This window comes from Oryctolagus cuniculus, chromosome 5 (assembly GCF_051225735.1).
Source record: "Oryctolagus cuniculus isolate XC-2025 breed Fujian yellow rabbit chromosome 5, ASM5122573v1, whole genome shotgun sequence".
In the NCBI taxonomy this organism is placed as follows: domain Eukaryota; kingdom Metazoa; phylum Chordata; class Mammalia; order Lagomorpha; family Leporidae; genus Oryctolagus; species Oryctolagus cuniculus.
The window spans coordinates 97,495,473-97,512,822 of record NC_142871.1 but is presented as its reverse complement, the minus strand read 5'-3'; the positions used below and the strand labels follow the sequence as shown (position 1 = coordinate 97,512,822).

Sequence of the window (17,350 nt, the reverse complement as noted above, 5' to 3'; positions counted from 1 at the left end):
GCATGCAGTGCAGCTTGGCATTTACTAAGGTGCGCATATTTTAGAGGCTGCATTCACATTTACTGCTGAAGAATGCATTGTGTTCAGACCAGCACTGTGGCTGAGTAGGCTAAGTCCACCTAAGGCACTGGCATCCCATATGGATGCCATTTCATGTCCTGGCTGCTACTCTTCCAACCCAGCTCTCTGTGGCCTGGGAAAGCAGTAGAAGATGGCCCAAGTGTTTGGGCCCCTGCACCCATGTTGGAGATCCAGAAGAAGCTCCTACCTTCAGATTGGCTCTGTTCCGGCCGTTGCAGTCATTTGGGAGTGAACCAGGAGATGGAGGACTTTTCTCTCTGTCTCTGTCTCTCTCTGTCTCTCTCTCTCTGCAACTCTGCCTCTCAAATAAATAAATCAATAAATATCATTAAAATGCATGCTATTTATATAAATATCATAGGTTTTAGATAGGGTTACAAAAGACAAGGAGTTAGTGAATGTTAACCCCCTAGGAAAGCAGAAATTTTGTCTTCATTTTTTAATATGTAACCCTCGAACATCCTGCATTGCAGATTGAGACCCAAAAGAAGCAGATTTTGAGTAAAAAAGGAATATAGAAGATAATATGATAAAATGAGTGATGTCAGTTTGAAAAATAAAAGAAAGAAAACAAGCACAAATCAATTTCATAGCCTGGATCATAAGTCACTCAGACATTAGTCAGTTAGATGTTGACAAATTAAAGACAACAAGTCTCTTGGACTTTAGAATGTAATAGATAAAAGTATAAGCATCAATACTCAAGTAAACCTGGGGTAGATTCACAGTTGTAGACTTCTTTTCATTCAAAGAAACCATAATGCAAAAGCAATGCAAAGGTTTTGGTGCCCTCAACCTGAAAAAGCACACTTAGTCCTTATAGTTTTAGTTTTGTACCAAATATGAATCATGTATCTATAAATATGTAAACACAGATGAATATATGATGACTTATTTTTATATATACACACCAAAAAATTATAAAACTTTAAAACCCAAGTGTTAAAATTACCATTTGTATTATTCTGACTCTGTTAATACCGACATTATCATTTTAACTTATAAACTGACCAAAAAATACCAAGTAGGAGAACCAAGTATTTTTGACTCTAAAAGAGATTTGTGAAACACTGTAATTATAGAGGAAAGTAATTATGAAATTATTTTCCTACATAAAAAAATGATAGCATGAATTCTATACTTATTAACAATAGTATGTTTTATATATTTATAAGATCATATACAGACTTAACTTCAGTAAATTTAAATGGGACTCCCCTAAAACTATAGGATGCATCACAGTGGAGAAGAAAATGTGGGAGGAACCCTTGTGGATGAACTTCATATTCCAAAAAAATCAGACAACAAATTAGCAAAACATATGCAATGTGTGAATTATTAGAAGTAGTGAAGGAAGCAGCCAGCGCCGCGGCTCACTAGGCTAATCCTCCGCCTTGCGGCGCCGGCACACCAGGTTCTAGTCTCGGTTGGAGCGCCAGATTCTGTCCCGGTTGCCCCTCTTCCAGGCCAGCTCTCTGCTGTGGCCAGGGAGTGCAGTGGAGGATGGCCCAAGTGCTTGGGCCCTGCACCCCATGGGAGACCAGGATAAGTACCTGGCTCCTGCCATCGGATTGGCAAGGTGCGCCGGCTGCAGGGCCGTGGTGGCCATTGGAAGGTGAACCAACGGCAAAGGAAGACCTTTCTCTCTGTCTCTCTCTCTCACTGTCCGCTCTGCCTGTCAGAAAAAAAAAAAAGAAAAAAGAAAAAAAAAAAGAAATAGTGAAGGAAGGGGGTACCAGTAGAGACAGAGTTTGGACAAAGGATATCCAAAGAACTCGTATGAGAGCAAATTTAGCATATAATTCTAATTGCTTAACTGTCACATTTTTAAAAAATTTTATTCATTTGCTTGAGAGACAGAGAAACACAGTGCTCCTTTTCCCTGGCTGCTCCCCAAAAGCCTGCAGTGACTGGAGCTAGACTGAGGCTGGGATATTGGGACACAATCCCCAAATCCTACATGAGTGGCAGGGACCCAATTACTTGAACCATAAACTGCTGTTTCTAGGGTCTGCACTGCATTGCCCAGACAGTGGAATTAAGAGGCGGAACTGGGGTTCAAACCCAAGTATTCCAATGTGGGCGGGCATTCTAACCAGTATTTAACCAATAAACCACATACCTTACCAGTTCTCACATTTTGGAATACAAGCAGAAGCACTTCATTCAGTGACATTTCCATCATCTTCCATGGTGATAGTAGTAACTGAGTGAGGTACTGCAAGAAACAAGACAGAGAATGAATTGCTTGTCTCAAAAAATTAATGCTTACTATCATCATCAATAAATTTCTGGATCTGTCAACATTCTGTTGACAAATGTCAGGAGCTTTCCAAAACTAAATGAAGAGGAAATTAGGAGAATGGAATAATACAAAAGAGAAGAGACAGAGAAAATAGTTATTTGAGATCTAAATACAAAAAGAATCAGAGAATTGGTTCTTGTTAATAATCCATTCACTTTGCTTTCTAGCTACTCATCTCCAGATGTTGGAGTAATTCTGCCTTTATATTATATTCTGCCTTATCATCTACCTATCTTTCTCACTTTGGAAGATTTAGAGTTTCAATGAAAACAGTGAGAAGACAATGATGTACAGTATGATGGAGGCAGTTTTATCCTTTGTTCAACTCCTGAGGCAAGTTACCATTAATGAATCTAACACTCAGTAGCTGTCTTCAACCAAGTAATCATGTGCACTGATGTTGAGCCTGGAATTTGGCTGTCTCCATCCAATCTTGATTCTTCACTTACTGCCCAAGTAACCTGGCCAAGCCATTTCACCTCTCTAAGTTTCCAATTACTCATTTATAAAACAGGGTAATAATAGCGCCACCTCAGGGTAGTGAGGATTACTGATGTTTTGTAAATAAAGTGCTTAACAAACCACCTGACCTTAGTAATAGCCCAGTAAATGTCATTAATGGTCATCAGCCATTTTACTCTTATATTCTGAATGGACTGTGTTATCCAATCATGCTAACCAAAGTTGCTAGAGGGCCAACTGCATACTGATGCTAAAACAATTTGGAAAATATTTTTTCAATGAAGTGTACTTTAGAAAATATGGTTTTTAAAATTATGACTATTTCACTGATTATCCTTGATGTTGAATCTGTTATGAAACAATAGTAGGCTCAGTGGAAACAACAATCCCATGCTGATTTCAGCAAATCACTCTTAGCATCCTTGTGAAATTTGTACACAGTGCCTTAAGAAAACAAAATAACACACAGAACAATTAGTCCCTTTTCTGTCATTTTAGGGAGAACCACACTTGCCCAATTTTTCTCATAGTCAATCATCTCTTTTTCATCATTGATTATTGAAATCTCTTTTTAACAATGAAAAATCTTCCTTTCTACATTTGTAGGATATTTTAATGAAAATGCACACATAATGTAACACAAATAAAAAAATCACTACAGTAATTCAGATATTCAATACAAGAGGTAGGAGTCCAGCTCTTCATAATATATTCAGATATATGTAACCTAGTCATCATTAGCTCTAAATGACAGCTATGTGTTCAGTAGACATTTTATGCATAAAGATCAGTGTCTCATAGACTTACTACCTCTGCCTGCCCTCATGCTTCAGTTCTCTATAAACAAAGTATATAGTATCTCAGTTATTCATGAAGATTCAGTTATGGCTCTCCTTTAACATACAAAATATAACAAAATAAAGTTATGAAGCTAGACAGATCTGTAAATATCAGATTCAATTACTTCCTAATTATGAAAGTAAAACTGCTTCTCCACCCTATTCAACAAGAAATGGGTGAGCTGAACTCAAAACCATACTTCCTTGCCATTTGCTACTCTAAATAGAAAAAGTAATGATTTTAGGGAGAAACAGAAATACACAGAATGAGTAAAAGAGAAAAGTTTTATTATGTATGGTCCATACCTAGGCTCACATGCATGTACTTGTTCACACGCAAACACATGTACCATACACACATTCTCATTAATTCCTTTTTTACAGCCTCTGGTTATTGTTGTTTTTCACCTACTTGTGAATTTACAGCAGTAAGAGTAGATGAAATTATCTTGTAAAAAAGAACCACCTCAATGGCTTACAACAATGAATTTTTCACTCACAGATCTATTCCACATGATCTTCTCATAGGAACCAGACTAAGGGAGCACCGCCAATATGCTGACAAAAAAAAAAAAAAAACTTTTAGTGATATATTAATATAATGTGAAAGAAGGAAGAAAGTTTTCATTTCCATAATATGTTCCTGAAATAGAAAGCAAATAGATTTTTGTTTGTTTAAAAAAAATTAGCTTTTCTAGATACCACTTATACCACATGAAAAGCAAATTTCAGTTTTCTATTTTGAAAATGCTTTACTTTACATGGTGAGAGCACAGCCTAGGGTCCATGCTGATGTGAAAAGGCAAATATGGACCCCTTGCCTTGACACTCAAGTTCAAAATGAGTAGTTACTCGAGGCAACTCCTCATGATCATTTACAAGGCTCATCGCTCCTAATTTCTCTAAGTTTTACTACCAAATTCCATTACAAACAGGTGTCCTCACATCTGTTGAGGAAACTGTCTCAGGGGGTTTTGGTGATTGTTTATTTTTATGTTTAGAGAAATAACTAACAGGAAAAAATACCTTGATAATTGTAACTCAATAACTCTTCTTAAGATGTGACCTTCATTATCTGGCTTGTATGCAAATTTTACCTAGGATGATTGTAATTTTGAATTTGGGATTTTTTTCCAAAAACAGATGTGCCTTCTGGTTGTGTTTCTGTGCTGTGTGTATTTTATAATCTATAAAAGCTATACATATTTCTGGAGTACCATGTGATACCCTAAAATATGTATACATCGTTTCATGTTCAAATCAAGGTAAGCATGCCTATCACCTCAAGTGTTGTCATTTGTTTGTGGTCAAAACATTCAAAATCTTTCCTTCTAGCTTTTTTGAAATGGACCATGTATTTACTTGTCCTTTTCACAAATAGTTTGCTAATTTAGGCTGTTGGTCTTGTTTGCCTATTTTGGTTACAATTCTTTAACAACTCTGTCTGAAGTTCTGCTTTCTCAACAAGCAGCGTAAGGTAGCCAAACAGGAGTGTGAGTTACGGTCAAGTCATGGGAAAGAGAGACAGGCATTAAATAAATACAAGTCAAACAGAAAAGCAATCAAAATGAGTAAGTAGATAGCTTGAACTAATACATTGTGAGAAGACTTAAATGATGAGCAGCCCATTTTAATGGAGAAATTGAAAGACAGAAAACACTCATTCTTAAGAGAAAGCTTTCTTACTCTAGATACCAAAGGCACACATTTGGAACTTTGGCCAGAAAAGTGACACCTTCTATATAATCCTTAATTCCCATTGTTTAGGTGTCTCCATGTACAAAGTTAGAGAAGCCAGGCATACCTTGAACAATGATTAGCAGGTTACCAGGAATTCCATCCCTGCTATGAGCAGAGTCAAAGAGACTCATGAATAGAAATTCTGGAAAGCTAGAGGATGACCTTTGGTAGCTGAGGAGTTGACATAGGGAAGCTAGAGAAACAGCTAAAAAGAGGAAGAAGCAATCTGTCTGAAGATGGCAGTGTTAAAACGTGTGACGTGTAGGTCACAGAAGCGCTGCTAAGAAGAATTCCAAAGAAGCTGGTGGAACTGAGCAGCAGTCAATACTGCTGGCTAGCAACAACAGAAAAATCAGTGCCACCGTGGTCCTAGGAGGTGGATGCACTCATGTCTGGGCCCCAGCCAGGACTTAGGGTTTCAGAGAATAGGATCAAACTACCTGCAAGGAGGATGATATCCACTAATGAAAGCATCAGGGACCCAGTCAAAGAGGCCAGTCTCTTCTTGATTTATAAAGACGAGCATCTAACACAAGGAAGCCTTTCCAAGTCTGACTGGGCCAACAGGCAGAGGAGGCTCTGGCTCAGCTGGTGCAGTGCCCAACATGACCTAACTCCATATTGAACAGAAAGATCTGCTGTGCCAAGTCATTCTTGACTTGGGAACTGAACTCTGTTTAAGCCTGAACGTGGGCCCCACAATAGTTCTACCTTGGGAAACTCAGGAATAAAAGTCAGAAAGTGATCTGGATGCTTTAAAAATATGATGTATATTCTGAAAAAGCTCTCATGTAGTAAAACTTACATTGTTGTAAAAAGTAAAGAATTGGCCAATGCTATTTTGGTTCTCCTAGCTTTTCAGAAAGAAAACACAAATGACAGAATGTGTTCTGTGAGAACCCTTGCCTTAGAACATGCAGTGGGTTTACTTCCCTTCCCTTCTGAAAGCATTATATAACAATCTGATAATATATTAACTCTCACATTTGACACAATGATTGCATTACAGAAACAAACAATTATACTTGTTTGATGTTATTCACCTGATGCTTACAATTTAGCATGTGGTTCCTCATTCACATCAGCTGTCTGTGCAGCTCATTGTAAATATTTAAACCAACCCACACTTGAACATCTCAAGAAGCTTTCCTTGGGATTGTGATTATGTATACAGAAGCTCTCCATCAACTGTGAATAAAACAAAGGCCTCTCTCCATGGATGAAAGCAAAATTAACAGTGGGGGAGAAAGAGGAGCCAGGGAAAAGTTGATGATGTTTTTCCATCAAGAAGCTACATTTAATGAAACAAACTATCATAATCAAAGATATGACGTCTCTTTCAGATATAATTGTGTTCTTTAATGGTTTAAAGATTTTAAAGGTAGAGCAAATCACTGTGTCTTATTTTCTATCCTGGCTCCCATGAAATTTTATTGGCTTTCTTTTTAAGACATGTTTATTTATTCACTTATGTTTATTTGAAAGGCAGAATGACAGAGTGAGACAGAGACCAAGAACAAGAGGGAGCTTCCACTCAATGGTTCATTCCGCCAAATACCTGCAACAACCAGGGGCAGGTCAGGCTAAAGCCAAGAGCAGGAATTCCAACCAGGTCTCCCACATGGGTGGCATGAACCAAAGCACTTGAGCCATCATCTACTGCCCCAGAGTGTGCTTTAGCAGAGGATGGATGGGAGGCAGAGGTGAGACAAAAATCAGGCACTCTGATATGCCCCAAATTGTGATTTGACCCATTGCATCAAAAAACCTGCACTGACTTTCAAAAAAATGGATAACTATAGTATACATCTATCATGTTCACAGATTTGAGCCTCACTCAATATTGATAGGTCACAGCATGAGAAAAATTCCCTGGAAACGCATGGGCTTACTGTGTCAAACTATCAGGGGGTTCCAGGATTGAAGGAAATTCAGTATTCTATGTTCTGACCCACTAGATACCACTTTGTGTGAGTCAATATGCCTGTATAAGACTGACACATACTGGGGCCAGTGCTGTGGCAGAGTAGGCTCAGCCTCCGCTTGAGGTGCCAGCATCCCATATGGATGGCGTTTCATATCCCAGCTTCTCCTCTTCCAGTCCAGCTCTCTGCTTATGGCCTGGGAAAGCAGTGGAAGATCCCTAAGTGTTTGGGCCCTTACACCCATGTTGAAGACCCAGAAGAAGCTCTTGGCTCCTTGCTTCAGATCGGCCCAGCTCCAGCTTTTGAGGCCATCTGGGGAGTGAATTAGCAGATGGAAGATCTCTCTCTTTCTCCCTCTCTCTGTCTGTAACTCTACCTCCTAAATATAAATAAAAATCCTAAAAAAAAAAAAAAAAAAAGACTGACACACACTGAAGAGGAGAGAACCCACTGCACGAGAGAGCATCATGTGAAAACAAAGATTGGCACATGTGCCTGAAAACCAGGAAGCACCAAGGATTGCCAACAGCACCTACAGCTAAGAAAATGAATGAACCAGATTCTCCTCCAAAGCCTTCAGAAGACAGCATGGCCTGCCTAACACCTTGGTTTTCGACTACCACCTTCCAGAACTGTAAATGAATAAACTTTTTGTTTTGAACCACCCAGTTTGTGGCACTTCCCAACAGTGGCCCTAGGAAACTAATACAACTTCTAGACCAGGTTATCTGACCAGAAATGACACAAGTCTGGTCAATTTTGGCCACATTCTGTCTATTCAGCAATGTCGAAAGTTTCTCACTGTCTGGGTTACTGATAAATGCTCTTTTCAGAGGCTACTTCTAACTTTTCCCAAAAAAATTCCAGTTACTTTTTCCACATCTGGCTCACTCCAAAGAGTTCCAGAGGTTTATGAAATGTTTGGAAAACCAAAGGTCTCTTTTTTCAAAAGGAAAAAGAACTCTCTCTTCTTAAACCTCTCTCCCAGAATGACCTTAAAAGGCTTGAAATTATATGTTGCTATGGGTAGCTAAAAAGCTCATACTTTAAGACTTGTTTGGGGATTTTCCCTTCTGGAGAGAGTACTGAGGGGAAAGACAAGTGGTATTCCTGCTATACGTTGACTCTTAACTGTCTTTCAGATTCACTTTAGAAATAATTCAGGAGCTGGCTTCTCTACAGCACATTAAAGAAGTAAGAAACATCTCTCTGGCCTAACAGAGTTCTCTTCCCACAAGCGTGTAATCTGAGTCTCATCATTTATCCTCTTGGGGTACACTTCACTATTGCTTAAGGTGTTGCCATGACTCTTTGTAAGCTTCACCAGTAAAATCATATAACTACACACATCGCTTGGTCAAATTCTTCACCCTATGTCTTCTACCCAAAATTGGATGTTTAAACATGTATTTTCCCCAGCATAGGTGCATATATTTTATTCCAGGGCTTGTTTGGCTCATTAGGCTTCTAATACTTTATCCTGCCTTTAATCAAAAGAACCTTCAGCTTTTATACTTTGTGACATGTATTTGTGGCTTTATCCTCCAGTCTCTGTAAGCATAATACAAATCATATTTATATAGCCCTTCAATCTTTACAACCAGAAGGAATGATGTAAGATATGGCTGTAATCTTGCCATTCCTTCCTTTGCCCAAATAGGTAACACAAAGAAGATACCACCTGGAAAAAACAGTGTGTGAATTTCAGACAAGAGAAGTGAGAAATTCACATTAAAGCTGCTCTTCCACATACAGAATTTGGGGTAAATTTCTTGGACAACCAAGGAACTAGGAAGGAAGATGCTTATGTAGTAACATTACTAATGCTAGTATTAAAGTACTTGAGTGAGCATATACACCATTTCTGTGTCACGAACTGTTCTGAAAACTTAATTTGGATATGTGGCTCAGTCTAGAAAAATCTAAGAGACCAAATTTACTATGTATGGCAATGTACTGACAAAATTTAGCCAAAATAAAAATCAGAGATAGTTCCCTAAGTTTCAGAATTCTCTTTTATTTTGTAGAGCTGTATTTAACCAATATTGTAGCCACTAGTCACATGTGGCTATTTAAACTTAAATTTTAATTTTAATTAATTAAAGTAAGTTAACAAGTTAGCTCTTGTTCTTAGTGGCCATACTATGAGTGCTCAATAGCCTCCTATGCTTGGTGGCAACTACTGGCTAGCAAAGATGCTGACCTCATCCAGAAAAGCCAGCAGGTCCAAGAAGGATTTCATGACAGATTCACAGTATTGCAACAACATGTGCAACATTGTTTGCTTTAAAAAAAATTTAAGTTTATAATTCATGGATATATACTAATGTCCATATTACATTTTCTGCCTAACTAGAAAAGTATGCAAATAATTTTGTTTATTGGAGTTTTCAATTTAAACATGGCCTTAGAACTGATCAGGGCCAGTACTGTGGCATAGCTGATAAAGCCACTGTATAAGTTACTGGCATCCCATATAAGCACCAGTTCATGTCCCACCTGATCCACTTCCAATATAGCTCCCTGCTAATAGCCTGGGAAAAGCAGAGGAAGATGGATCAAGTGTTTTAGCCCCTTCCATCCAAGTCGGAGACCTGGATGAACCTCCTGGCTTTTGGTTTCGGCCTGGCCATTGCAGTCGCCTGGGAAGCAGATCAGGAAATGGAAGATCCCTCTCTCACACTCTCTCTCTTTCTCTATTTTTCTAAATTTCAAGTAAATAAATCAATCTTTTTAAAAAAGAGATAGAGAGAGAAACTATCTGTTCAAGAACATTCTACAAACAGATGATATTAGCTTTTTGCCACATAGTAAACCCGAGTCCACTCTCTTTTTGTTGGAATATATAGTTATTTTAGGATTTAAATGTAAGATATTCTGACAATATAGTAAAGTCCCATGAAAACAATAAACTGTCCAGAAAATGCTTATAATTTTAAATCAGTGTGAATTAAATAGATTTTTTAAATATTTAATTTTTTTATTTATAAAAAGGGAATAAATTTCATGTGTTTCATACCCTATCCTCAATTACTACTTTCACCCTCTCTTCTCCTTCTTTTCTTGTTATTCTTTTAATTTTTAGAGTGATACACTTTCAATTTACTTTATAACCACCAGCTTCACTCTCCACTAAATAAAGAATTCAACAAATAGTAAGTGGAAAAACCACTGTTCCTCAAGAGTATAGACAAAGGCAATACCCAGCCTTTACACTCCTGGGAATTTACCCAAAGGAAATGAAATCAGCATATGAAAGAGTCATCTGTACCACCATGTTTAAAGGAGCTCAACTCACAATAGCTAAGATATGGAATCAACCTAAGTGTCCATCAACTGATGACTAGATAAAGAAATTGTGGTATATTCCTGGCTCTTAGTTTCAGATTGGCCCAGCCCCAGCCATTGCGGCTATTTGGGGAGTAAACCAATGGATGGAGGATTTCTCTCTCTCTCTCTGTCTTCTCCTTCCATGTCACTGTAACTCTCCCTTTCAAGTAAATAAATAAATCTTTAAAAAGAGAGAGAGAAAGAAAAAATTTGGTGAGAAACATTATTTAAAAAAAGAAATTGTGATATACACACACATGATGGAATACTACTCAGCGGTTAAAAAGAATAAAATCCTGTCTTTCACAACAAAATGTATGCAATGGAGACCATTATGCTTAGTGAAATAAGCCAGTCCCAAAAAGACAAACATCATATGTTTTCCCTGATTTGTGACAACTAATATACAGAGGTTTTTTTTTTTTTAATGTATACACATGTGGCAGTGAAAAGTTATGAAAAAATTGTATGGCTGCTATAAAATAAAACACTGTTTTTAGTTCCCTTCTTGGTGCCATGCTGTTTATCCTCTAGATTTGAATTTAATGTATGCCTTGCTTTATACTACACCATATTTTGAATCTGTAAGAGTGTCATACTAACAATATTCTGATAGCAAAGACATTCATAAGTCAGTTTCAAGCCTGAAAAGCAGTATCCGTTCTATTTCTACTTTGTTGATTGCATTAGCCAGAACCTGTTTTGAATGAGTCATTGCACTATGTAGGTCGACTTACAAACTTGGATAGATTGTCAAAAGTAAGAAAGCAACAGCATTGACTTGAGGTTGCCCTTATTTAAACCCTGAAATTCTCAATAAGTAAAACTCATCCAGACAGCCCTCTTCCCAGTGTATGTTCCCATTGAAAAGTGCAAATGACTCAGAAACTGATAACTTTTTTGATTAAAAAGAAAAGACATTCTCCAGTCACTGAGTCAGTAGCTTCTTCTTACACAAAATAACCAAAATAACATAGTTTTCATTTGAGTCACTTAGAAGCTGCTGAGCATCAAAATATACTAAAAATACACAGAAGCTTCTTAGCTATTCATGTCTCTATTGAAAGAGACACACTCTGTAAAAACAACCTAATCCTCAGTATTTAATGAGTGCACACAGAGAACTGAATCACTCTTTAATATTTAAAATGGTAAGGACTACAAGCATTAGGCATAACTAAAAGACCACTGTGGGACAAAGAACATAAAGAGAGAGTTCATGAGTGAAAGTCACTGTGCTTTAATTCAGCAAGTATTTGATGAAAAACAGTGTATATGGAACATGTGCTCCATGAGAAGATAGGAGACTGGAAGTGAAAGAATATAAGATACATCTTAAGAAGTTAAAAGATGCTAATTCTTATTTAATGCATCCAAGTCAACTTGATTTTTAATATAAACTTTACTCCCTATTAAACAAAGAAAAATCAAAAATATATTTAGTAAATGAATGTTATTGATCTGAATTAGTTTAGTTTTTCTCTGTAATTTTCCATTAAAAAGTTGAAGAGAGGTAGTGATTGGGACTCGGAAAATTTTTGAAACTTTAAGCTACTGTCAGGCTTTCTCTCCCAAATAGCTCCACTCTCTTTTTAGAAAAAGCCTAAAGGTAGATGACTTTTCTCCCTAAAAGCTTTCTCTGGCAAAAGGGCAAAAGTCTTCAAGTAGTAAAGATTGCACAGCATAGCACACCATCTCAGAGTTTGCAACCTCACAGAGCAGCTGCTAAGGAGAAATATGTTATTGGATTACAGAGTATTTTTGTTTTTTAAGATAGACTTGAATTAAATACTGATATTTAAAATGCAAGAGATATTTTCACACAAATAACTGAATTTCTGGTTAGTCTTGAAACCCTAATAGATCAGGTATATCCACAACTTCTTAAAACAGCCATTGCCAGAAGCTGATAAGCAGGGGCTCCCCTGCAACTGATATGAATACTGCCCACAGTCACCCGCCAGTTGTTTCCTCCACACACAGCATTTCTGAGCTGTTGGAGTTTGAATCTCTCAGGTCTTTGTCTGGTTCCCTAATGTCTTCTGGAAGAGTCTCAAGAAATTCTATGAGGCCGGCGCCACAGCTCACTAGGCTAATCCTCCCCCTGCGGCGCCGGCATCACAGGTTCTAGTCCCGGTTGGGGCACCGGATTCTGTCCCGATTGCTCCTCTTCCAGTGCAGCTCTCTGCTGTGGCCCAGGAGTGCAGTGGAGGATGGCCCAAGTTCTTGGGCCCTGCACCCGCATGGGAGACCAGAAGGAAACACCTGGCTCCTGGCTTTGGATCAGCGCAGCACCAGCCGTAGCGGCCATTTGTGGGGTGAACCAATATAAAAAAAGGAAGACCTTTCTCTCTCTTTCTCTGTCTCTCTCTCTCTCACTGTCTAACCCTGCCTTTCAAAAAAAAAAAAAAAAAAGAAAGAAAGAAAGAAAAGAAAAAGAAAAAGAAAAGAAATTCTATGATCTCACCTTCCCAGTAACACCTGCATTGGCTATTCACAAGATAAAGATTGAAGGAACAAAGCCTTGAAAAATACATGGACAGGAGTTCAGAGATGGGCCTAATGCTTGTAAAGGACTTATGGAAACAGTTTCACTCCTGAGTGAATCACAGAAACAAGGCAACATTCAATTTTTAATTTAACCTTTTCATAATTCTGTTGTGCTCTTATCCTAGCTTTCTCAGTTTGTACAGATACTTTTGGACCTAGAAATTTCCTTACTGTTTTATCTTTCTTCTCATTCTACTTCCAACATAGAACATTATCTCTAGTATACATTTAATCTCAACTGGGAGTTAGATACCTCTCATCATAACCAGTGGTACCTGTATTTTACCAAAGTATACTCTGGATCAGTGTACCTTTTTCCAGTAACCTGTAAGACTTCAACTGTACCTAATAACAGGAAACATTTTCTTTGATTTTATCTCTGATAGTTCCAGTGAGGCTCTGCTTTCCTTACAGAACCTATGATGGGATTATCATCTGGTTGGTATTATCCTTACTCTTTCTATCAAAAGGAATTTTTTGTTGGTTTTATACATTGCTCTCGAGTTATTTTCTAAGCATAGTTTTTATATCTGATATTAATGATCCTTTATAGGCAGAGATGATTTTTATATATCTTCAATGCATTCTTGGGCACTCAAAATACTATTAGGTACATCACAAGCCTCAAATAAATACTTCTTGGTCACAGACTCAAATGTTATCATTCCATTTCATTTGGAATTTAATGTGGATGCTTCCATTTGAGATAATATTTCACTTGTTTATTTAAAATATAACCAATAAATAAAAGGTTAGGAAATTACATCAGGAATTTCACAGATGTGTTTCTTTTGTTTAGGGTTTTAGTCTGGAACACAGTTTTGGCACCATTCACACTGGAAATGATGCTTTAGACACTGAAGCATCAAACATGTATTAGGAAGCCCTTCCACCTTAATGAAAATGACACCATAGCTACTCTGAAAAAAAAACTATCACAGAAGGTAGTTTGGCATGAGTTGCATCTATATACTGCCCAAATGTTGCCCCAAAAGCTAATTAGTTGCATATGTTATTTTAAAATGTTTATAGTCTTAAAAATGTAGTTCCAGCAATTTCTTTCCCCAGTCCTGCCAGACACAAAATTTTTACAAATAGAAAAGCACATAAGGGGAAACACACAAGAGTCATAGGCTGAGAGGGGTAAGGGCATGAGGTAGTTGGGAATGAAGTTGGTGAGGTGCAGAATTAACTCTGTAACCCACCATATTTGTCAGAAAATTCTTTTTGTCAGCCCTGAAGACCAGCCTGTGTGCTTCCATGCTGGTTCTGTACTGCCTGACTCCAGAGGGGCTATGCACATAGATACTTACGGGGGCTCCAAGTTGAATAATGCAAAGGCAGACATAAAGAGACCAAACCAGTCCAGACCAGCAGGCCCTGTGTCTGCATCAGCAGAGTAAGAAGTCCTTATAACATAGCTTATAAAATATCATCATACTTTTACATAATTGGCTGCCTTATAATTTTCCTCCATTCTAAACAAACAGCAAGACTACTAGTGTTTCCTTGAGTTTGAACAAAAACACTCTTCTAATCTTGTTAAGGAATTTGTCCTAATTAAAGACTGCTCTACATATCTCAAAAAGAGGGTTGGGGAACAAATGGTCTTGAGAGTGAGAAGAGAGAAGGATTCTCAGAGATTGTGAAGGAAATAGGTTCTGTGGGATCCCAAGAATACTGGTGAGTCATTCCACATAAAGTGCCAGAATTCTAGGGAGATAATTTGAAGTGCATGACTATGTGATTTAAGATGAACCCTAGCCACCAAGGCTCTCTGCTTAGGCCAAGATTTCCATACTCCTATTGGCCCAGGAGCAGAAGGGCCATTGACTACAATGGCCTAGGCCAGCCTCATTTTGAAGATTTCACCAATGATTCAGAACTGGCATTAGCAGTGCCTTCATGACCGTTTCAAGCCTTCTGCTTTCTTACTGTCTTGGGAATAAAGAAGTTTCAAAGAATATCTGAAATTGACTATGTTGCATGCTTACAAAGTGGAGATCCCTGGGCAAGTCTTAGTTAAGACCTTTATGTCAGTTCCATTTCTTGATTACCTTTTGTAGTTGTGAATTTATATCCTTATACACTGAGAAGTAGCATCTCTAACCCTGGTGTCAAGAGGTAAGTGTTGCAAAAACAGTCATGAGTCACTGTCACTGATATACTCCACAGCCATGAAATGTATTCTTGTTTTCTAATTGCTAAATGCAAAACCTGTGAACACTCAATAATTATCACTTGTTCCTGTCCTAACAGCAAACAGAAATATCATTTTATTACTTTACCTCAATCATATTAATTTTTATTCAAGATAATAATATCACCATACCAAGAAAAAAGTTCTATTATCTGATGTGCTCATTGCAAGTTAAGTGGAAGTAATCTCATCAATCTTTTGCGAAAATAAATGCCATCTGGATCTACAGCCATTGAAAACACTTGTTTGATAAATAAAATTCTTAAAAGAAATAACACAAAGACCACATTAAGTATCTTAGCTTAAATAAACAAATGATATACAGATTTTAATCAGCATTATTTTCGTTACCAACAAACTAGACAGGTTTTCTTCTATTCTTTCTGGTTTTATTGGTATAATATATTCAAAATGAGAGAATTTACTAGTAAAACAAATCTGAAATCAGACTATAGATATTAATTTTATTATATTTTATTTGCCTTTGATACTGTATTTCCTTGGTGATATTCTATCACTAGGTTGAAAGGTTTGCATTTATTCATTAGTAGCACTCTATTGTCTTGTTTTAAATACAAAATGTTATGAACTAGAAAACGGTTGGATGTGCTATAGTGCTATACTGTTTCCTCTGTTCCCCACTCTAAATGAAGGGATGGTGGGGTAAGATAGCAAATGACCAGTCAGTGGCAGAGAAGCCTCCCTTCTTTTGCACAGTACACTCAGCATGAACTGAAAATGTAACATATTAAAAGCAGAGTGTACCACTAAGAAAACAGTCTTAGCATGCAGGATACCAAAAAAGAAAATAAACATACTTAATGTATTTACTCTTTTTTGTGGTCCAAATTACAATGAATGCCATAAAATATAGATTTTGTTTTCAACCAACTGATATATCAACTTATTGATATAGGCCTTGGAATCTCTCAGCCACATACAAGGTAAGAGCCTTTTACTTATTTTAACATAAATATGATAATATAAATATCTTTCCAAACAGATTTTAAGAAAAAGAGAGGAGATGGCAAGTTAGAGGAGAAGGAATAAGGAGGGAAGGGCAGGATGAGAGAGAAAGCCAGAGGCTAATCAAGAAAAGAGAGAGGAAAGAAAGAAGAAATACAATGCCTCCTTTGAATAATTTTAAGTATACATTAGGTAAATTTTTCCTGTGGGAATTGTTTAACCTGCTGAAGGGCATTTGGCACAATAGTTAAGACGTCACTTGGGACTCTTCCATCTCATTTGGGTTATTTGAGTTCAAGTGCCACCTCTGCTTCCAGTCCAGCTTCCTGCTAATGTACACCCTGGGAGGCAGCAGATGATGATTCAAGTACTTGTGTTTCTGCCACCCACGTGGAAGACCTAAATTGTGTCCCAGGCTCCTGACTTTCACCTGCTCTTTCCCCAGCTGTTGTAGCCATTTTAATGAACTACTGGATGGAAGACAGCTCGCTCGCTCTCTCTCTCTCTCTCCCTCTCTCTCTTTCTCTCTTGTCGCTCCCCCTCTTCGTGGAGGAGCAACACTGAACCCTGCGCTGTTCTTTCGTCTGCTCGGCCCTCCCCGGGTTTGCTGCTGGTTCTTCCCGGGTTGGCTACTATCCCTTCCACCTCCGTGGAAGGGCAGTTCCCCCGGCCACATTCCCCACTTCCGCAGGGGAGCGGCACACCGCCAGCCGGCTCTCTCGGGGGCTGCACAGGTGTTCCTTCAGATGTTCCCCTTAGATGTTCCTGGTGCATGCCGTCTCTCTCCTCCTTTATAGTCCTCCTCCGCCAATCCTAACTCGGCTGCCCACACGCCGAGTACACTGCTCTCCTCCAATCAGGAGCAGGTCCTGCAGCTTGTCAAGTTGGTGAGAGGCAGCTGGGTAGAAGCTGTTGCCTCCTCTCCCAGCGCCATATTGTGGGAGAGCAGATG

At 38.2% G+C, this 17,350-nt stretch overlaps 1 long non-coding RNA gene across 1 annotated transcript in view; it reads right to left on the bottom strand.

Moving 5' to 3' along the window:
- Nucleotides 1-1,738: 1,738 nt before the first annotated feature.
- Nucleotides 1,739-17,350, bottom strand: part of LOC149126587 (uncharacterized) — a 122,698-nt gene continuing 107,086 nt past the window's right edge. The window contains exon 3 of the long non-coding RNA XR_016233432.1: nucleotides 1,739-2,299. This is a non-coding gene — a long non-coding RNA (uncharacterized LOC149126587). The remainder of the gene's footprint in view (nucleotides 2,300-17,350) is intronic.